General features: G+C 42.1%; 1 protein-coding gene across 4 annotated transcripts in view; it reads left to right on the top strand.

Annotated features, from left to right (window-relative positions):
* CYRIB (CYFIP related Rac1 interactor B) overlaps positions 1-23,530 on the top strand; it is a 147,040-nt gene that overhangs the window by 48,905 nt on the left and 74,605 nt on the right. For 2 of the 4 annotated variants that reach the window (XM_068526021.1, XM_068526017.1), the window contains exon 1: positions 10,669-10,900. The exons of the other annotated variants lie outside the window; for them this stretch is intronic. The gene's annotated coding sequence lies outside the window, so the exon portion shown is untranslated. Of the gene's footprint in view, positions 1-10,668; positions 10,901-23,530 lie in introns of those variants that run through there. 4 annotated transcript variants of the gene reach the window in all.

The raw sequence follows: 23,530 nt of genomic DNA, 5'->3' as shown, positions 1-23,530 counted from the left end.
GTTTAGGATCTGGGTATAGAAAGATGAGTGAGGCATTGTCCCTTCTCTTAAAAAGCTCCCATTCTAGTGAGCTTCCTGAGAGTTTGGCAGCGATCAGAGGAAGGAGTGTTTACATTGTTGAAGGCTAGGCACATTACATGTTTTCTCAGTTCTTATAATGTTCTTGTCAAGCAGGTATTTCCATGTTACAGGTGAACAAACAAGTTCAGAGAGGTTAAGTGGCTTGCTGGCAATTGCACACCTAGGAGAGGGAAGCAAGGTGTTTTGAGACTGTGGATCCCACATTTCTTCCTCTCCTTTTTGTGATGTAGTGAAAATAGATTAACAAAGACCCTTCAAAGCTTCCTCTAATGACTCCTCCACAATAAGCAGGGCCTTGGGAGTAGTTATTGCTTTTCATTTCAGGCTTTTATTAGAGGGATCCTGCCTGCTTTTTTTCTTTAACTAAGTCTAAATGGGAGGAAAACCCCTCTCCCTGGTCCAGATAAGCAACAGATAATTGAATGAGCTTCTGAGAAAAGCAGAACCATTGTTAGCTCACAATGCATCAGGAGAGATGGTTGCATTCAGATAGTTTTACAAAAATGATTTCTCTCTCCTTTTGACTTTGCTGCCTGAGGCTTCCATTTGGTTTTAAAATAATAGAGTAACTATTATGTAATCGTATACAATGCTTCCTCCCCCGGGCCCCAAGTTAACACGAGTGTTCACAACACAGAATACATTTTTTGGTAAAGAGTTTATGTAAAGCCAGAGTGATTCCTAAATTAAACGGCCCAAACAAGGGCAAACAAGTTGGATTTTTAGTTTTCTCCAGACTCTGCAGAGCCTTAGCATCCAACAGAGCAGGAGATGATTTTGCTTGTGTGCTGGTGGCAAAATGTCTGTGTTCATACTGTTGCCTGCACCCAGCGTGCATGTCTTGTGCTTTGCTGCCAGGTGAAAGGCCCTTGTTTTGTTCATAGATCTCCTGATCTCACTTCCACCCCAGCAGATGTAATTTCATCCTGAGAGAAAGGAACAAAAAGAGGGAAATCAAAATGATGGTTGGTAAACACTTGACCCATAAGGTTTTCAACTTAGATGCTGTACTTTTCGAGTTTCTGCGTCTGCTTTTCACTTCTTTTTAGGTAATTAGTGATGATAATGAACAAATAAAATTGTTCAAAACATTGAAGGAAAGTAAAATTCTTTCATCCCTGCTCTCACTGTGTTGTCATTGAGTTTTAACTTCTCTGATCCCATTTGCTGTTTCCCCATAAGGGTAGATATTTTATATGAATGACATTCTATTTTATGTATATACTTTTGTACTTTGCTCTTTTAACTTAATATTCACAAATTTTCAATCAACAAATGTTAATTGAGCTCCTACTATGTGCCAGGCATCACTCTAGTGGCTGGGGATAGACAGATTGGTGAACCAACCAGACCTACATCCCTGTTCTCCTGGTGCTTCCGCTTATTTCATATTCACAATAAACATAATACAAATTCTGTTAGGAGGTGATCACTGTTACAAAAAAAAAAAAAACAGGGTTAAAGAAGGTTGGGACTATTAATTCATAAAATATTTTCTCATGTTGCTATCATCTTTCTATGTACCTAGGGGTTGCTTATTATCCTTGATGTTGATGGATTATAATTTATTTAGAACCTTAGGAATATGAACTTTAAATCTGGAGAGGGCTTATGAGTCATTGAGAGCAGACCCTTCATTTTCGAAGTGAGGAAACAGATCCAGAGAAAAGAAGTGATTTGCTCAAAATTATATGGCCCCTAAGTGGCAAAGCAGGAGCTTTTAAATTTTAATTAAATTGGTTTTTATTAATTCTAAAGACAGTTCTTTCAAACCCAACTGTGCTGTTTCCCTGTCGTGGGAAATTTCATTTGTTTCTGGTTTTTATTATACATAATGCTAATATGGGCAGCTTTATGCAAATACTGCCTTAATGAAAGTAGCAAGTTAATTAATAATAACAATAATAACAATAGAAGAGACTACTATTTATTGAGCACTTACCTTTGCCAGGCAGTGCGCTAAGTGCTTTACATGAAATAACTTATTCACTTTCAGAATTACCATTACTTTCCTATTTTAAAAAATTAATTTATTTATTTTTGGCTGCGTTGGGTCTTCATTGCTGCACGCGGGCTTTCTCTAGTTGCGGCGAGCTGGGGCTACTCTTCGTTGCAGTGCGTGGGCTTCTCATTGCAGTGGCTTCTCGTTGCAGAGCACGGGCTCTAGGCGCGTGGGCTTCAGCAGTTGTGGCTCGCGGGCTCTAGAGTGCAGGCTCAGTAGTTGTGGCGCACGGGCTTAGCTGCTCCGTGGCATGTGGGATCTTCCCCGGGCAGGGATGGAACTCGTGTCCCCTGCATTGGCAGGCGGATTCTTAAACACTGCGCCACCAGGGAAGTCCCTACTTTCCTATTTTTTTTACAGATGAGAGAATTAAGGGATTCAGACTCTGAGTCCAGGGTCTGAGCTCTCAGCCACTGTGATATACAGCCTTCCGAGTCTGAATACTAAAACCTCAAATTTCAAAACCCAAGATAGTCTGTAATGTACATTTTTTTTTAACCACTTAAGAGTTTACCAAGACCACGGACCTATTAGATTTAGCTGTATGTAATTGCTGTTTTTAGAGTAAAAAGTGGTTGAATATTAGCGATTTCATGTTCCATCTATTATTTTAGTTAACCCTGACAATAGCAGTGAGTTAGGTGGTTATTGTGCCTATTTTATTTTAGTTTTTATTTTTACTTATTTATTTATTTTTTGGCTGCGTTGGGCCTCCGTTGCTGCGCCTGGGCTTTCTCTAGTTGCGGCGAGCGGGGGCTACTCTTTGTTGCGGTGCGCGGGCTTCTTATTGCGGTGGCTTCTCTTGTTGCAGAGCACGGGCTCTAGGTGCGCGGGCTTCAGTAGTTGTGGCGCACGGGCTTATTTGCTCCGCGTGTGCCTATTTTATAGATGACTAGTCTAGTGTTTTAGATGGAGCTTTGACATTAAGTGGTTTAATTAGTATTTGTAGAAAGAAAGGAGGGGTGGGAAGCAAAGAAGGTTGAGTGACTCATGAATATAAACAGCTCTAGGACCTGGGGTCTAATCCTGGCTCCATCTCTTAGTAGCTTTGTGACCTCTAGCAAAATACTTAAAAATTTTTTGTACCTTACCTGAATTTTGTTACCTGGAAACTGGGAGCAATGAAATCTTTCTCATGATGTCATTATAAGGATTGAATTATAAAACGAGTAGAAATCATTTTGTTCAAAACCAGCCGAAATGAAACCATTGATCAGAGGTGTTGGCGGTAATAGTTCGTTCTGTCATCATTGTATTTCAAACCAAATTCCTTTCTCTTTTCTCTAACCATGGTATTTCTGGAAAACACATACAAAATCTTTTTTTTTTTAATTGAAGTATAGTTGATTTACAGTGTTGTGTTAGTTTCAGGTGTACAGCACAGTGATTCAGTTATATGTGTGTATTGTTTTTTAGATTCTTTTCCATTGTAGGTTATTAAAAGATAGTGAATATACTTCCTTGTGCTGTAAGTAGGTCCTTGCTGTTTATACATTTTATCTATAGTAGTGTTTATCTGTTAATCCCAAGCTCCTAATTTATCCCTCTACCCGCCCCCCCTTCCCTTTTGGTAACTGTAAGTTCAGACAAAATCTTTGTTATTTTTATTTTTATTTATTTATTTTTATTTATTTATTTTGGCTGCCCTGGTCTTAATTGTGGCACGCAGGATTTTCGTTGTGACATGCAGGATCTTTTTTTTTTTTTTTTAGTTGCGGCATGCGGAGTCTTAGTTGTGTCATGCGGACTCTTAGTTGAGGCATGCATGCGGGATCTAGTTCCCCAACCAGGGATCGAACCTGGGCCCCCTGCATTGGGAGTGCGGAGTCTTACCCACTGGACCACCAGGGAAGTCCCACAAAATCTTTTTTAAATGGCATCAATAAATTAGTGACTGATGACACAGTTAGGCATTCTATTTCTTTACAGATAGTTTCCCTCTGCCTCCAATGGGGTGCCATATAAGGTGGTGGAATAGCAGATTAACCTCTGTTTGGGTTTCTGGGTCACAGGGTGGTGAGGCCCGGGAATGGATGGCCCACCCAGCCCTTCCTCTCCCTTCCCTCCCTCCGGCAGGGAAAATCTCTGATTTTATATCATCTCAGCCCCACCTTCAGTGACCCCCTCCTGTGCCTGTGCATCTTGACAAGGTGGCCCACCTGCAGGGGGGGTGGGCAGGTGGTCCAGGCAGCGGGCGCCCTGGCACACTGACGGGTCCTGCTGGAGTGGGGTCTGCTGTGCCAGGTGGGCAGAGGGAGGCCTTTTCTCGTGGAGGGTGTGACTGTCAGAGCTGAAAATGCCAAGTGGCTCCAGAACCACACAAGGGGCTGAGAGAGCTGTTTGTGGAAAAGGCCAGCACATCCTTGCGTGCCCTCTTAGACTTTTCGGCAGCCACCTCTGCTTTAAACGGGGCAGTGGGCTTTGGCCTGTGGACTGCTTACGACAGCAATAAACTCCGTGGACCAGCCCATCCCTCTTGGGAAAAACTTGGCCTCTAAACAAGGCTTGGGAAGGAGAAGTGAAGACGTACAGAAAGTCTTTCTTTTCCTCTTTTTACGTTAAAGTCTTGGCAAGAAAACACGTTCTTTATTTCTGTCGCCTGTATCAGCAGCAGATTCCCGAATTGAACTCCTAGGCCTCATCCTGGCTTCGTCATACTTCAGCTTTTCCGGCTGCAGACAATTTTGCTTCTCTAGTTGACGGGGACTCTAATAACTCCAGGTGGTGAATGGGCGGTGGGGAGTACAGTTCTGTAGAAATACAGCTCTAAAGCAGTACAAACACAGAGGGAAAAAATGGGAAGCTTGTCAAGAAGGAAGTGCTGTATTACAACATGTTACCTTTATGGACATTGAAGAAACCTCCCCTTTAGCTTAACACTGGGAGACTTGTTAAATACTTTGTGGTGTAGCTACGTGGTCCAGTACGTACGTATTATAGAGCCTTTAACAACCAGGTGCTGAAGTACCTTTGTTAAGGAAAGGTGACTAAGATAAATCTTGAGATGAACACAGCAGATGATAATTCAGAATATGAACCATTTTTATAAAAATATATGCATTATCTTTATACGGGTATAGACACAGAAAAAAACATTTGGAAGCATATCCACAAGGTATGGGAGGTTGGATCATGGGTGTTTATATTTTCTTCCTTTTGCTCATCTGTATTTTCCAATTTTTTTCTGCAAACAACATGTATTATTCATATAATCAGAGTGAAAGAAAGGTAGAGGGGGCCAGGAATCTCTCTTTTTACCCAAAAAAATCATTCCATGTATTTATTGAGGGTCTCTTAGGAGCTGGGTGGGCACAGTCACAGGTGTAGGAGTGGGCAAGGTAGCCCTGGCCTCTGACTTCACTGAGCTGACATTGTATTGAGAGTCTTTTCTTATTTAGAATGGTTTTTAAGCTCAAAAATAAAAATAATAATTACAGGTTGTGATAAGTGCTATGAAGGAAAAAGAAGCCAGTGATGTATAAGGGGATGATGGAAGGGAAGACTTTATGATGGATGATGGATGATGGATGGTCGACTTTAGGAAAGATGATGGGACCACTTTGAGGAAGCGACCCTTGAACCTGGAGGCTGAGCGACAGCCACGTGAAGATGCTGGAAGGCGTACTGGAGACGCAGGCAAGGACCGGCAGATGCAAGGCAGTGAGAGTCTGCTGCTTTCCTGCAGGTCACTCAGAGGGCTGGTGAAACTTGAACTGGAGCTGCCCACTTGTGAGAAATGTGTTACACTTGGAAATGTGAGGAGGCTCACAGATACACCCTGTAACTGGGGGAGTACGGTCATGTGGACAACTTCATGGCCCCTGAGAGACTGGTGACTGCTTTGCTAAATAACAGGAATGTGTTGGGTTTGAGCTGTCGGCTTTGTTCTTTGGTTCTTTTCGAGGGGCAGCTCTGATGCCATCTTTCATGCTGGACAGGCTTCGAGTGCTGCTCAGGGATTCGCAGGCCTCCTTCCTCGTCCTCTTCTGCGTTCATTAAATGCACCCCCTGGGTGGACACTCATCTGAAAGGCATGACCCTGGAGTCTTAGTCCTCAGCCTTGGCTGTGTTGAAAATATTTGGGAAGGCGCCTCTTTGTTCAGGGATTCAGTATTCATTCATTCCTTGAAGAGGAGGAGACAAGCAGTTGAGAGAAGTTCCTGAATGTTCGATTAAGGACAAAGACTGGACACAGAGGCAGCAAAAGCTGTAATCGAGGCGCTTAAACATACTGAATGGTGTATATGAGTTAACGATGGCAGCAGCTATTCACAGAGTCCTAAGAGAGACTGGGCCGTACCAATCAGGAACCATAACAATGTTCAGATCCTTTGACCCAGTGATTACAATCCACGGAACTTATGCTGAAGTCATCATTTTTTTAAATGGCGAGAAACCAAGAAAACAGTGAGGTCTATAATAGCAGTCATAGTCAATAATGACATCGTGCTTTGGGGTTTTGAACATATTTTCCTACATAGTATTTATGAGAGCATCACAGCATTCCTGTGGATAGGTTTTTATTCCCATTTCACAGACGGGAAATAGAAGGTTAGAGAGATGAAGTGAGTGCCCTGCTTCACTCTGGCAGATTCAGACTCTGAACTCCAGCATGTGCACTGTTGCCTGGTGGGTGTGCTCAGAAGCTAAGGAAAATGTTGGGAGTCAAGGAGGCACAGGGAAGGATCCAAGACTGAAAATAATTATTGAACTTAATGTATGCTTCGTTCTATCCCAAATACTGTACAAATTTTACCTAAACTAATCCTTACAACAAACCTGTGGGGAAACTGAGGCTCTGAGAGGTTCACTTGTGAAGGGTTTTGAATAGACTTCAAAACCCCTGCGGGGCTAAATCCACAGCTAAATAAAGCTGCTTTCAGCTCTGCTTTATTGCCCTCTGCTTGACAAGAATGCATTGCTCAAAGAGGGAATAAATGAATGAAGGAATGAATGAATTAGATGGATTAGGACTTGAGAACCAGCTTCCACAGGGAATTAGACATCAGGATTCCCACGGTTGATAGGTTCTTTTCAACAGCTTTGCAATTTCTGCATGCACTACAGTTGCCCAGCCTCTCCCACAAGAGTTGCAGCTATGCTGGCCCTTGAGGCTATGCTTTTCCAATACCCTTCCCCTGAAGGCTCTCTTTCTAGCTCAACTCATCCTTTGCAAAATGCCCAGAGCCAAATGAGTCTAGGGTGAACCAGGCGTGCAGGGTGTGGACCTTTAGCAACTGAAGGAAACAGAGCTATTTCAACATGATGAAATATTCTGCAGCCATTAAAATGATAAATGTGACTGGAGAAATAGGAAAAAGTATTGGGAAATAGCTGCAGACATCTGAAGATACCAACTGAAGCAATGTGCGTTTACAGGGATAAAGGTTGAAAGAGAACAGGAATGAAAACTGTGTAAAGGTTTTGGGATTGGATGGTGTCACCATTCAATTAGTCCACTAAGCTAGGAACCTCAGGGTCATGCGCCACAGCTCCTGCTTTTTCTTCCCCTAGATTGAGCTAGTCACAAACTCTTGTAGATTCTACATCAGTAAATATCTTAATTCTGGTGCCCATTCTTCCTCTCCATTGCTAGTTTCCTAGAACGGGCTCTTATTATCTCTCGCCTGCACTTCACAACAGCTTCACTGGTCTGCTGGTCTCCATTCTCTCTCCCACTGTAGTCCCTATTGGACACTGTGGTCAGAGTGATCTTGATATAAAACACATCTGATTATGTCTCTCCTTTGCTTAGAAGCTTCTATTTACCGGTGGTTGCCTTCAGGAGGTAAGTTCATACTCCTTAGCTTGGCGTATGAGGAGGTCCTTTACAGTCTTACCACCCCAGTCTTCCCCCCAGCATGTGTGAACTCCTCTTCCTTTGCCTCTGTGCCCATGTGCCTTTTCTTCTTGGCCCTTGCCTCATCTCTTCAAGACCAAGCTCATCTTCTCTGAAGCCTTCACAGCCATTCCAGGGAGGGTTAGTTCCTCCACCCTCCTAAATTACAACGAATCATGCCATGTTGTAATTGTGAGCTTATAGCCCTTCCTTTTACGAAATTTTGAGCCCCTCTAGGGCAGGGACCACATGGCTTACTGTCCTCCACCCTAAACTCTCAGCATGGTGCCTGGGACATAGCAGAGGGGCAAAAACATGTGTTGACTGAATGACTCAATGACTGATTTTGTAAAAAGTAAAAGAGGAAATGCGAGTCAAGGGCTGATAGTACAGTGCTTGACACATACTAAGAACTCAAAAGAATGCTAGCAAGCCACCATGATTAAATTATCATTGGAGCTTAGTGCTTTTATGTAAACATCTTTTTTTTTTTTTGCATCCTTCCACTTGTTTTTTCAACCTAAAACTTTGACCTCAGCTGAAATGTGATTACATTCATGCAGAATGATGAGGAAAGGATCGTGGAAGAATAAATTCAGCACTTAGGGTCTTGTTTTCTGTTCCTTCTTTCAGGACATCCCCCATGGGGTAGTGGTAGAGCTTCCTCATGAGTTCTTACACAAATCAGGAACAGGTCTAAGGCTGATAAGGACAAAGGTGCCTCTGAAAGGGGCACTGCATCCTCCTCACGGGACTCATCCGATTTTATGGTTATCACTCATCAAATGGACTGTTTTCTTTGCTGGACGGTAAGCTCCGCCAGGCCAGCATCACGTCTGTGTTGCTTTCCAGAAATAAAATTAGAACCAATGGATGACAGTTGTTGGGCATCAGATTTCTGATCAGTGTAAAAGAAGAGGCTCCTCACAATTAGAGGAGGCTGACCATTGTGATAATGAGCTCCCCATAAATGGAGATACTCGAGCTAAACTGGATGTTCAGGTGTTGAGGATATTACAGAAGAGATTTCTGCTCTCAGTGGGAGACTGGGTTACAGGTGTGTGATTACTCAGAGCTCATATCTAAGGGACTGAGCAGGTGTAAGAACTAGATAGAGTTCAAATAGAGGACAGTGGGTCGATATGGACCAGGGTTATTTAAGAGTGGGTGTCAGTGTGTCAAACAAATGGACCAGAGTTCTTGGATTGTGAAGACTGTTCTCTCAGCATTAGTGTTTGCAAAACATCAGCTCCCTGTGTTTAATTGAAATTGATGAAGATTATAATGGATACAGTGTAGGACCCCCAAATCATCCATAAGTATGATAATTAGGGTAAAAGTATGAGGCCTAGGACTCTTGCCCTTAGAGTGTGCCTTGAAAAAGTCACCTACTCTCTCCATGACTCTCTTAACACGTTTCTTTGTAATATGGCCAATATCACTTGGTCTCCGTGTAACTCAAGAGGAAGAGGAAGACAGAAGGCTAAATAAGGTTAAGGGCTGCCCTTCTATACTTGGGGCAAGGAGTGATTTCTTGGCTACATGTGCTGAGGCCCAGATAGTTACTGGGATCTTACCCATTTGACTAGAACAAGGGTTCATAATCAGGGTTTCACAGATAGGCTTCCTGGATCCAGAAATCTCCTGAAATTGTGTGCAAATTTGTGTGCATATATGCATTTTCCTGGAGAGAAAAGCACATACTTTTATGGGATTTTCAGTAGGGCCCTTGACCCCAAAATGTTTAGAACCATTTACCTCCATAGTAACGATCTGCTCCGCAGTCACATTGAAAATACCCCTGGGAGAGGTAACGTTGTGATCGTTTATACGTTAGTGTTAATGAAAAAATCTGAGAGTTTCATAACAGGATTAGGTTGAGCTAGCTAGATGGGATGTTCTGGTGTTGTAGGTAAAGAGGGAGCATTTATGCTCAGAGTGAAAAGGGAATTAGGGGAAAATGAAGAAGCTGCGCCCTCTGTCACATCCAACTTCTCTGTCCATCAGATATCTTTGCCCAGAGCAGACCCCAGAACATAGTCTCGTTTATCTGAAAGTGCTATGGGTAGCACCGTACAAGTCTCACGTGGCGCCTGATTTCTGTTCTCAGACTGATTATTTAACACCTCCCAAGGGCGTCTCCAGGATACCTTCGCAGGCGATACCTTCGCACCCCCAGTACCTCTCGGCTCTGGGGAGCCTGCCAAGCGCATCTGCCGTGTCTGGGAGTGTGAGGCTCAGTACCTGGCAGAGAGGGAAAGGCGTGCCCACCAGCCCAGCCATTCCACGCGTGGGGGAGTGATGGTATGTGACGCCTTTGATGGGTTCAGCACAGAGCCCCGATCCGCGAGTCTCGAGTTCCAGTTTCTGCCATTTCTGAGTTCGCTGACCTGAGGCAGGTCACCGTCACCTCTGAACCTCAGTTTTCCATCTGTAAAACGAGACGGCTGCAAGACCCCGACTCACCCAGATGCCATCTCCGCGCGAAAGTGCTGCCCCTTTAAGGAGGGCGGGGGGAGCGGACAAGGTGGCCGCGCCCCCTTCGTCTCCTAGCTGAGCCCTCCGGACCACCTGTCTTCGGCCTCGCCCCGCCCCCTTGGGGAGGGGCGGGGAAGGAGGGGCGGGGAAGGAAGGCTGAGGATTTACCTTACGGGGCGGGCGCGCGGCGCATGCGCACGGCCGGACAGGTCCGCGGCGCACTCACTTCCTGGCATTCCCCCCTCCCCCTCCTCGCCGTTACCCTGTACATCCGGGTCACTTGCCCTCCCAGCTCCGAACCGCCGCTACCGCCGCTGCCGCCGCCGCCTGGCTCGTCGCGGCTCCGCCACAGGGGCAGGTGCGGAGGGGCTCCCGGTCCGGCCGCCGCCGCTGCCCCGCTCCGGGCCCGGGGCTCCCCCTAGCGCCGCTGAGGAGCTGCCGTCGCGGCTCGAGGAGCGCGGAGGAGCGGGGCTGAGAGAGCCTGGAGGTTCGCGCGGAGAGTGAGTGATTTATTTTTACCATTTTCTCCTCTTCCCTCACAGTCCTCGCTTTCCTGCTCCGCGCGCGACCCCATTTTGGCGGAGAGGCGGGTGCGGTGGGACCGGCGCCGGTGCGGGGCTTCCTCATCCTCTGGCGCGGGGGCCCGCCCCGGCGCTGCGGCTGCGTCTCCGCGGGCGCCCCCGGCCCCTTCCTCCGCGACCCGGGCCCCCGCGGCACTCATTCATTCGGATCTTCCTTTCTTCCGCCGCTTCCTTCCACTCGCACCTCCGCGCGCGTGCTTGCCGCCCTCTCCCACCCCCGAACCCTGCCGCCGCCCGTGACCTTTGGCTCCCCGGGTTCTTCCCCCCCCGCGTCGACGTTCGCCCCCTACCCGCAGCTCCCACCGCCCTTTACTCCTAGCGGCCGCCTTCTCTCCTTCCCTCTCTCCCGGTGCTGGTCCCTAGTCCACACCCCCTTCTCCCTCGGACTCCGCCATGCCTCGCCCGGACACCCGGCCCTCCCGGTCACCCGCGTGGAAGTTGGTGCCCCCATCCCTTCCACCTGTGCGGCCAGACCGTCCACCTTAGGTACTGCGTTGACCTCACTTCGCAGCATTTAAAGTCCAGATTCTCAGTCCTAGGGTGTGGTCTTAGTGTGTTTCCAGAACACACGTTTCTACTCTAATTACCCAAATCCATGACTGTCAAACTGTAATGGAAGTGGCAGTTGCTGTGTGTGTGTGTGTGTGTGTTGTCCGCATGGCTATTCTGGGTCGTACCAAATATCTTCTTTCGCTCTTTCTCCCCCCCCCGCCCCGGAGAAGTATGTATCTATGATGGATTAATTTGCTCTGAATGTAAAATCTGGCGGAAGATTGTTACTCTTTCGATTCCTCCACGTTCCTTCCCGCGCGGTTCCGTGACTGATTTGCAACATTACCTGTTAATACTGTTTGTTGGTGAGACTTTTTCTCGGCTCATTTGTCAGCATTAGTTACTGAGTGGCCCCCGGTGTGCCTAATGATGATGAAATGCCTGAATTCGTGCAGTACCACAAAACGCCATTCTGGATAAGACAGATTTGGGGCATTTGTTTACACTTTTTTTCCCCCCTCCTGTGAATTTATTGAGCTTGCCATTTTTTTACTCCTTAATGTTTAATGTAGAGAATGACTATCAATTTATCAATTGTGTGTTCTTACAGTCTTGCCATTTGGAAGACTGGCATTCCAGAGGAGTGTTTTGAATAGCTGAAGGAATTTCAGTCACTTGGGTGTTCAGGGACTTATTGCAAATCATTTTAGACTAATATATCTCAAGAAAAATACACTGATCCTTTTAATTCTTTAATTATACTTAATAGAAACAGAAGCTTTGTGTCTGAAACAACTTGATAATTGGGGCTTATTTGATAGCCTGCTTGTAAAGTGTTGCAGTTAACTAAAACTGCCTGATTCAGCATTCATAAAATGAAATGACAGCACTTTTTTTTTTTTTTTTATGTGACATTCATAGTCCATAATGATGAACTCCAAGGAAGGTACTTAGTCCTCAAGTACACTTACCTGCGTATCAGTGTGATACAATTGCTATCAATATTAATAGCATTTTCCTAACAGCCCTTTCTTCTGGGGAGCTAGGTACTAAAAAGGTGGTTTGTTGGTTGTCCCCTTTCAGGTTTTGGATGACCACTTTAAGCACTAAGATTACTTAATTCAGAGTCAAGATTGCATTTTTTTGGCAGAGCAATATTGCTAGATAATATTTTTAAAATTCCTTAAAGCTTTAACAGTTATGTAGCTACTTGAGAGGAAACTCTTGTTTTGTAAAATGTAGGGTATATAGTATGAACTCTAGATTATTTGATAATTGCATCGAGGCTAGATTTTTCTCTCCTAAGAAAATGGTTCATCAGAGGGAGGCATGATTAGTAATTGGTCCTAGTCGCTTCAGCAAAAATGCAATTTCAGTTGCTGAGTAAAACTAAGTGAATGTAGCTTATTTCTGATAGGTTACAGGTGACATGTAACATCAAATTTAAGATTTACTTCTCTGAACTTTCCCCCAAAAATGGGTAAAAAATTAGTTAGTGTCACTCTTGAGATTACTTGACTCATTTGAAGTGGCCATTTACCTTTACTTAGTAAGTAATTGATTGAGCAGTAGAGAGGGATGCTTATTTCATTTAATCCTAGTCTCCATGGGGAAAATATTGTACTGTCACTTATATGAGGTTACTTAACTCATTAAGTATTGATGCACTCAACCATTAGAGCCTATAATTTGCTCTTTCACTGTTCAAGGAAAACAAAATTATAAAATTTCAAAATATTTAATAATATTGTTAGTGGCTTGCCCACTCTTACTTTTGGTCTCTCCTTTTCTGTTACTACACCAGAGTTTAGCACAGTGCCTGCCTAGTGCACAGTGGATATGCAGTAAATGTTTTGACTAATTGAATGAATGGCAGGGTTGCAAAGAGTTTGACTCTAACATTGTTTTGTAATTATGTGGCAAAAGTTTTGGAGAAAGATGTTGATTGCTCTCAGCTGCAGTTTTTTCAAGTAACTTGTACATTTCGAGGATTGCTATATTTGATTATTTTAAACTGCTTTGAAATCTTTGGGGAGAAAGTACAATAGACATTGGTTTGTGTTATACTTTAGTTCACTGAATGGATTTGTTCACTTAGAATGGGTATTTGATATATGTATCTTGTCAGCATTCATGAGCAGTGGTCAATTCAAATAATTTCTGTGCCTTTAAAGTTTCTAAAAGTCAGCATAAAAATTCTTGAATGTGTGAGCTCATGTTATACTATGATCAGTTCACTAAATTAGGTTAATTTTTCAAGGAGCATTTTTTCATATAGTAGAAATGTAAGGAATAATCCAATAATGTGGCAATGGTTACTTAACATTTCAGTGGTGGTGATGATAATGACATTATTAGTAACTAACACTTACCTAGTGTGTGCTTCTTGCCAGGCAGTGTTGTAAGACATTTAATCTTTACAACACCATAATGCTAATAGGTGTTAGTATTTACATTTTACAGGCTGGGAAACTAAGGTTAAGTAACAAAAGTGACACAACTACTAAGTGGTAGATCTGGGTCTTGGCTCTTAATTGTTACACAGTAATAGTGAACACCTCTGTGCCAAGTTCTCTGTACACATTAAGTTAGTTTTATGACAGCTGTGTAAGGTGTAGGTTAATTCCTAGTTAATTGTTAATTAACATTAGGAAAGTAAGGCTCAAACTGCTTAGGTAACTTGTCCAAGCACATGCCCAAGTAGGATGAGGAAGGCTGGCATTTAAACCCAGGCCTCTGTGACTTGTAGTCTTCCCTAAAATTCTGTTTCAAAGTACTGATTTGAGGTCCTGTATTTTATGTTATATATTTAGAAGGCTTACTTAAAACAGCAGATCTCCAAACTTTTTCACCTGCCACACAGGATGGATAGTGTTCACTGTTCTTTACTCTCTGAGCACACACAGGATTATAATTTCCTGCTCGCTGGCTGTAGCTTCGCCCCTTTCACACTCATGCAAGTATATTGCAATGCAAATGAGTGACATTTGTAAAACTATTTAAACAAGGAAATCATTCTAAGAATTTTGATTCTTTAACTGTACACATTTCTTGTGACATGTGCCACTTCCTGATTGTGGTACCATGGGTGAAAATGGCTGTTTACAAAGACATTGGGTGATTTTGTTTAAAAAGAAGACCTAATGCAAAGATGTATTTTTGTAGCTATTTAATTTGAAAAGATGATGTTCTGTGGTACTATTCTGTGCAGCATTGTGAAGCTTTCAATCCTGTACAGTTATTTTCTGCCATGCAAGTAATCTCTGCTTGATGTATTCTAGTTGGTGCATTATGTCTGGTCTATGTTAAATTTAAACTGATACACTTTTCACTGTGTCTACATATACTGTGCCTAAAATCCTCCTCCCAGTTTTAAATTGGCCTGTTCTCAGATAATCCAAATTACACTGACTACTAAGGTCAAACAGTTTGAGAAAACGCTGTGAAAAAAAAATTATGACATATTCCCAGATATTATTATTTGGGGGATTATTTATGCCATTTTTCTGTTCTAAGTGAGGGTAGTGGAGAATTGAAGGCGCTAATTTAAATGAAAACGGAGAATAACTAGTTCTTGAAGTGGACTTTTGTAGTTTGTTGACTTGTGCTCTTTTTTTTTTTGGCCGTGCCGCATGGCTTGTGGGATCTGAGTTGCCAACTCAGGATCAAATCTGGGCCCTTGGCAGTGAAAGCGCGGAGTCCTAACCACTGGACCACCAGGGAATTCTCAACTTGCCTTATTGATAGATTCTACTTGTAAAATTTTAGTATGTATGGACAAAAACATTGCATTTAAGCCCTGATTTGCTCGTCTGATAGTATTGTCAGATCTATAAGATAGGAATAGTACTATCTCTGCTACGTGCCTCATAACACTCTTGTGAAATTTTTGTATTAATTTCAATGCAACATAATAGGGAAGGATGTGATGCATTTCTAAGTCGAATGTTCATTAAAATTCTTTTTTGGTTTTGGTCGTTTGTTTTCTTTGACACCTGGCACAATACCTGGTATATGATTGCCATTAATTACCCAAGTAGTTATTGAGCACATAAGCAGGGTTATATAACAGAGAATAAAATGTTAGTGGTCCCTTTTTTACAGCAGAAGAAAAGATAGAGAAAAATAGACAGTATGAATTTCGCAGGTACCTAATCTTATTTTATGAGTCAGGATAAATGCCCATGTTGTAATGCCATCTAAATTAAGATCTGAAGAGTGGACCATTAGTCAGTTGGGCAGAAGGGAGAATGCATGCGCATCGGAAGAAGGAGAGGCCAGAGCCTGGAGATTAGAGAAGTCCTGTGCATCTTAGAGACGGTTATTGGTTCTGTATGGCAGTAATACAGGTTACAAAGGAGGTGTGGGAAAGAGGTAGACAGTAAGTAAGCTGTAAGGCTGGCTGTCTGAGTCATGTTAACAAGTTCAAGTCAGTTTGGACTGAAGGCCAGGGGAAACCATCATAGGACTTTAAAAGGGATGAGAGTGAAATACTCATTCGTCTTTTCAGAAGATTGTTCTGACAGCTGTTGGAGAATGGATTGAAGGTAAAGTAAGATTGAATACAGGCGAGCAAGTTAAAAGGCTGTTGCTAAAGTCCAGGAAAGAATTGATAGTGATCAGTACCCCTATTGACAATGGAGGGATGATGTTAAGTCTACAAGATTTGATGATTAACTGGATGTGGGCTCCATTGAACCCATAACTTTGTGTCCAGTGGTAGAGTAGAGGATGAATTTCCCCCAGAGGGCTCACTACCACTTTTTCATGTAAAGTTGAGATGTGGGGCTAAGGCAGTCCAGCTATATTTGCAAATATGCATTTTCAGTTGACTCTCCATATTGTTAGTCATTGAGTATGAGTTGATCCACGCCAAAGTAGGAATATCAGACTGGAACTTATGAGGCCTCCATGAGTTAGGCATTCAGTTTCCACAAGAGCCCAGTAGCAAGCTAATAGCTGCTTAACAAAAGGAGCATGCCTGATAGCTGTGTCAGGGAGGCAAAAGAGTCCAAACCCCAGGGGCACCTACAGGTGGCACCTTTGTCAGAGGCTCCAATCAATAAAATCATGAGTCACAGAGACTTGTGACTAAAAATGGTTATGAGGGTTGTGGAGCCCCAAAGGTACTAGAATACTAGCACTTTTCTACATGCAGCCCTTCCTGATCGGGAGAATCCCCTCTGGGACATACAGGAAGGGGACAACCGTATACCACATAAGTTCCTACTATACATGAGGATGGATGTAGAAGCAACAACAAGAGGACATTGAATTGGCCCAAAGAGCCCCAGCAATAAGTCACTTCATTTCCCTTCCCTACTGTAAATCCTGCCCAAACCCTGTTAGCTGAATCTGATGTCCCTTCCTCTGTGGGACCAGATAGGAGGGTGTTTGTATCCAGGAGAGCCATAAAAGTTTGAGTCCCTCTCTAAAGTTTCCTGGACAGCTTCTCAGGGGTTTGTATGGCCTTCAGTCCTTCTTGGGGGTCAGGGAGACCTCAGCCCTATCCCTTATTATTTTTCTCTGTAAAGCAGAAGAGTTTGGGGATAGTAGTAGAGAGGGATAGAGAAGGAGGCAGGAGGGAGAGAGCAACTCTGTGCCAGGAATCAAGGCTTTGTATTCACTTTTGGTCATTCCCTTGTGATTCAGCCAAAAGAATTTCTAATACTTTTGGTCCGTCTAAAGCTCTATATTGTCAGCAAGGTCATCATTACTTACACAGTCTGTTTTAGCTTTGGGGACTCTTTGGCTCAGCAGTCACGGCTTTTCACCTGGAGACACAACGCTTGTTGCCCATCATCATGACACATCCCTTCCTCTGCCAGCCCAGGGGAGAATGAGTAACAGCCAAGTCACCATTTCAATGCCTGATTTTGATCCCACTTCTCACTGCGCTGTTTCCAAACATGAATTCAACTCCTTTCATTAACCGGACAGTGGGGATCCTTATTCCCACCTTCTGTCCACCCACCACCAGGATCACTCTCTGATTCCAGTGTGTCTTCTCATTTCCCAGAACTCTGACCTCAGGGGGCCTTTATTCTCTCTCTCCTAGGAAGTCATGGCTATGTCAGTATCCCATTCTTGTTGCCAAAACTGTCCAGAATCATGACGATCTGAGATCTTATCCTACTTTGAAGAGAATAAGTTTCCCTGCCGCGTTTTCATGGATGCTGGTAGAAGACATGAGACTCCTGTGTAAGAGATGAAGGACAGTTTATTCCTCTCAGTAATAGTAGCAGCCGGAATATCAGCATTTGTAATGGTTTCCTGATTCTCAGGCACCCATAGTAGTCCATATTGGAGAGAAGCCCTGCGTTTAGGGAACCCAAATCTTTTGTAATGAGCAGTAAGCAAGTCTGTCCTTTGCTCTAGAGGGATACATTATACTGGACAGTAAGCATGTCCATCCTTTGCTCTAGAGGGAGCCACTGTCTTTATCTTTCAAGGCTGTATGCTGCACGGATGTCCTTGAAAATATAGTTCGAAGCAAAAGGCATTTGGTACCTCTGCTTGCAACATATTAACAAGACAGACCTATAGAGAATTGTTTCCCAGCATATGTAAATTACACTTCAATAAATCTGACTTTAAAAAGAAGCTGGCATATACTAAGAACACAATACGTATTATTATTGGTGTTCATGTCCTTGACTTGTTTTTGAGGGCAAACCTCTATGCAATGACTTCCGTGGAATTTTGGGATTAATTTTCTCCAAGGTAAGTTGCTAACCAATAACATTTACTCAAAAAGTAATGTCTAACATGTTCAGATGCCTTTTGATTTGAAAAAAAAAAAATCATATGTAGAATTTCAGGAACATTAAAGTGAAATATGAGAAAACCACCTTGGGTTGCAAGGAATGGGACCACTTTGCTTTTCTTTATATCAAACTACATTGCTCTACTTAGAATTCTGGCAAATTTTAAGAAACAAAACAATGTTAATTAAGTACAGTGTTTTTTTAAGTGAGGCTTCTTTTTCTCTAGATCTTGAGACAGTATAGATTTAGGGGAGAGGCTAGCATAGTTAGTTGGAGGGAGGTTTAAACTTGCAGTTTTTCATGTTTGTTTTGTTTTTTAAGGGGGTAGGGCTCCATTTTATCAACTTGCATTTTCTAAATCCTTCTTTCCAGTTATTTTCTGTAAACAATACTTACAGAAGTATTATTTTGAAAGCTGGCTTTACTTGCTGAAGATTGTTTGAACTTCTTTGACTTAAATATTTAATGTGTTCTGATATTAAACAAATATATTTATCCAAGTTGTTTTTAAAGGTACAGAGAAGTCAGCTTCATTTATTCCATTCATTTGGCTTAAAGTGTACATGAATTTAGACTTGGAAATGTAAAATAATCTTCTAGTTATGGTGGCACTAGTGTTCAGTTGCTAGTGGGTAAAAGTAGGTTGATGCCTAAAAATGAAAGGCTGAAGCATTTCGGAAATAGTCTTTGGTAAGTGGGACTTCCTATATTAAAATGTGAATATAATTAAACTAAAGCTTCTCTTTTTATTTATAGAACAGTATGTTGAAGCAATAGTCAAAATATGTAGCCTGGGGCTGGCAACCCTCTGAAATGGGTGTGCCTAAGTTCCATTGTAGTATGTGTCATGGTGACAACTGGCCAGTGTTCTGTCTTTGCTATGTGTCACTGACCCCTTTTTAGTAGTCTATTAGCATATTTAATGTGTGCCTTTTACGAACTTCATTTTAGTTGATTTTCAGTGTTTTCTTTATCAGCAGCTTAAAAATAGTGTTATCTTGTTTTATTAAAATCAAATTTAACTTTTTAAACCATCCTCAGTTTGTCTGGTTTGGATAGGTAGATAGCTTATGCATTTAAATAATTTTTTAAAATGTTTAAGCACTTTGAAATTCTTCCTAGTTGAGGTATACAAGCAGAACTTTTTGTGAAGTCCTTTTACTGCCTCTGGTCTCTCAGACCCCTTCTAGGATTTTATTTGGGCCTCACAAGTGAAAAACGAAAGAACAGTTTTTTAAAAAGTATAACTAGTTTATGGTGTTACAGGAAACTGCCCTCAAGTCATAAAGTAGGGTTAAACAGGTGCTCTAAGACAATTTATCCCAGGCACTTTTTTCCCCTTGTAGCAAGGTCACATTGCACATCAGGGCTTCTTAACTAATTCATTGTGCCTAAAATCTTTATATACACTCTTTTCCATCGTCTTCTGTAAAATGGGAACTGTAAGTTACCTTTTCATGAGTTAGTTGAGGTTTCTGGAAAAGACTGCTAGGAACTATTCATTACTTGAATAGTAGTGAATAGACTTAAATATTTAACATGTTCTGGTATTTCATAAATATACTTACCAAGCTATTTTCAAAAGTACCAAGAAGTCAGCTTCATTCATTACATTCATTTGGGTTAAAGCATATGTTGAATTTACCTTCAGTCCCCTTCTCTTTAAGTATGACCTTGCTGGATTCCTATCCAGAGAGTTCTGGAGCAGACTTTGGATAATTCTGCTTTCTTTTTTAGTCTCTGGTATAGGAATATACAAATATGTAATATCCATATGTGTGTGTTTGTCTTTATATAGCTTTATTCCTATTATGATCCTGTATAGCCAGATTATACAATTAATATAGAAGAAGCAGGTGACTTTTTTTTTTTTTTAATCTTAGTAAAGATGCGGGGCTGTTAGCTAATTTGGTCAAACAGATGTACTCCCATGACTCTGAAGTACTGTACAGAAAAGTAGAAAGTAAAAATCACCTATAGTCCTGATAATGGAGATAAGTGTTACGTGTGCTATTATGATATGCTATTTTAATGTATATTTTCTTTTAACACAGTTTTGTTGTATCACTGATTTTTAACTTTGGCATCTAGAAGAAACCAGTAATTCCGTCAATAAACATAACCATGTGTTAACTTTTTTCCTGCTATTGTTTTAAAAACAATCTTACTGAAGTATACCTATCATAAAATTCACCCACTTTGTACAATACTATGATTTTTAGGAAATTTACTGAATTTGAAAATTTACTGAATTTACTGAATCATAATCCAGTTTTGAAACATTACCATCAACCCGGTAAGTTCCCTGTTCCCTATTATACTTCATTTTCATCCCTATCCCCAGCCCCAGGTAACCGCTTACAGTAGTTCCCCCTTATCTGTGGTTTCAGCCTGGTCAACCTGGGTCTGAAAATATTCTATGAAAAATTCCAGAAATAAACAATTCATAAGTTTTAAATTGTGTGCTGTTCTGAGTAGCATGATCAAATCTTGTGCCTGTTCCATTCCATCCTGCCTAGGATGTCAGTCATCCCTTTGTCCAGCATATCCTGCTCCTTAGTCACTGAGTGGCCATCTGGGTAATCAGATCGACTGTCATGGTTTCGCAGTGCTTCTGTTCAGGTAACCCTTCTTTAACTTAATAATGGCCCCAGCTGCAAGAGTGGTGATGCTAGCAATTCGGATATGCCAAAGGGAAGCTGTTAAGTGCTTCCTTTAAGTGAAAAGGTGAAAGTTCTTGACTTAATAAGGAAAGAAAAAAAGTCATATTCAGAGGTTGCTAAGATCTAAGGTAAGAGCAAATCTGTTTGTGAAATTGTGAAGAAGGAAAAAGAAACTTGTGCTTGTTTTGCTGTCACACCTCAAACTGCAGAAGTTATGGCCACAGTGTATAAGTGCTTAGTTAAGATGGAGAAAGTGTTAAATTTGTACAATAAGATATTGTGAGACCACATTCACGTAGCTTTTATTAAAGTAAGTTGTTATGATTGTTTTATTTTATTATTAATTGTTGTTAATCTCTTACTGTGCCTAACATAAATTAAACTTTATCGTAAGTATGTATGTATAGGGAAAAACATAGTATATATAGGCAATTGAAAATCTGTGTATAACTTTACAGTCTGCCCTCTGTATCTGCAGTTCTGCGTTCTCAGGTTCAGCCAACCTCATCATGTAGTACTTACTCTATTGCATATTTATTGAAAAAAAGTCCACGTGTAAGTGGACCTGTGCAGTTCAAACCCATGTTATTCAAGGGTCAAGTGTACACCAATAATTCGTTCCTTTTTATTGCTGAGTAGTATTCCGTTAAATGGATATACTACATTTTGTTTATCCATTTACCAGTTGATGGACATTTGGATGGTCTCTTTTTAAAAAATATTTATTTATTTATTTATTTGGCTGTGTCGGGTCTTAATTTGCGGTGCGCGGGCTGTTCGTTGTGCCGCGCGGGCTTCCTTCTAGTTGTGGTGCTCAGGCTTGGTAGTTGCAGCACTTGGGCTCTCTAGTTGTGGCACACGGGCTCAGTAGTTGCAGCGTGCAGGCTTCGTTGCCGCGTTGCATGTGGGATCTTAGTTCCCTGACCAGGGATCAAACCCGTGTCACCTGAATTGGAAGGTGGATTCTTAACCACTGGACCACCAGGAAAGTCCCTGTTTCTGCTTTTTGGCTATTGAGAATTATGCTTCTTTGAACATTTGTGCAGCCATATGTTTTCATGTCTTTTGGGTAGATGCCTAGGAAAGGAATTGCTGGGTCATGGTAAATTTATGTTTAATTTTTTAAAGACCTGCTGTTGTCCAGACTACCGTACGAGGATTTCAGTTTCTCCAAATCCTCCCAACACTTGTCATTGTCTTTTTGGATTATAACAATTTTATTTTATTTATTTATTTAGTTATTTTTATAAATTTATTTATTTATTTTATTTTTGGCTGCGTTGGGTCTTCATTGCTGCACACAGGCTTTCTCTAGTTGCGGTGAGCGGGGGCTACTCTTCGTTGCGGTGCACGGGCTTCTCATTGCAGTGGCTTCTCTTGTTGTGGAGCACGGGCTCTAGGCACGTAATCTTTAGTAGTTGTGGCACGCGGGCTCAGTAGTTGTGGCTCGCGGGCTCTAGAGCGGAGGCTCAGTAGTTGTGGCGAATGGGCTTAGTTGCTCCACGGCATGTGGGATCTTCCCGGACCAGGGCTTGAACCTGTGTCCCCTGCATTGGCAGGCGGATTCTTAACCACCGCACCACTAGGGAAGTCCCTGGATTATGACAATTTTAGTTGGTGTGAAGTGATATATTACTGTGGTTTGAATTTACACTTCCTTAATGACTAATGACGCTGAATATCTTTTAAAGCCATTTTTATATCTTTTTTGGTGAAATGTTTTTCAAATCTTTTGCCCATTTTTTATTGGGTTGTCTATTTCTGAGTCATAAGAGTACTTTTATATAGTCTGGATCCAAGTTCCTTATTAGATACATGATTTGCAAATATTTTCTCCCAGTCAATGGCTTGTCTTTTTATTTTCTTTCTTTTTTTTTAAAATTAATTAATTAATTAATTAATTAATTTATTTATTTATGTATTTATTTATGGCTGTGTTGGGTCTTCGTTTCTGTGCGTGGGCTTTCTGTAGTTGTGGCCAGCGGGGGCCACTCTTCATCGCGGTGCGCGGGCCTCTCATTATCGCGGTCTCTCTTGTTGCGGAGCACAGGCTCCAGACGCGCAGGCTCAGTAGTTGTGGCTCACGGGCCTAGTTGCTCCGCGGCATGTGGGATCTTCCCAGACCAGGGCCCGAACCCGTGTCCCCCGCATTAGCAGGCAGACTCTCAACCACTGCACCACCAGGGAAGCCCCCTTTTTATTTTCTTAATGGTCTCTTTTGAGTTGCAGGGTTTTTGAATTCTGATGGAGTCCAGTTTATCTTTTTTTCTTTTGTGTTTAGGATCGTGTTTTTGGTGCTGTGTCCAAGAAATCTTTGCCCAACTCAGGGTCCTGAGATTTACTCCTATGTTTCCTTCTAAAAGTTTCATAGTTTTAGCTCTTACATTTAGGCCTTTGATACATTTTTAATTAACTTTTGTATATAGTGTGAGGTAAAATCTAAGTTCATCTTTTTGTATATCAATATCCAGGTGTCTCAGCACCATTTGTTGAAAGAGACTGTCCTTTTCCCTATTGAATTGCCTTGGTATTTTTGATTGATATTGATTGTTGATAATCAATTGACCGTAGATATATGGGTTTATTTCTGGACTCTCATTTCTGTTTCATTGGTCTACATGTCTTTC

Source organism: Eschrichtius robustus, chromosome 17 (assembly GCF_028021215.1).
Source record: "Eschrichtius robustus isolate mEscRob2 chromosome 17, mEscRob2.pri, whole genome shotgun sequence".
NCBI classification, from domain to species: domain Eukaryota; kingdom Metazoa; phylum Chordata; class Mammalia; order Artiodactyla; family Eschrichtiidae; genus Eschrichtius; species Eschrichtius robustus.
The sequence above is the reverse complement of the archived record's forward strand: the minus strand, read 5'-3'. Positions and strand labels throughout refer to the sequence as shown.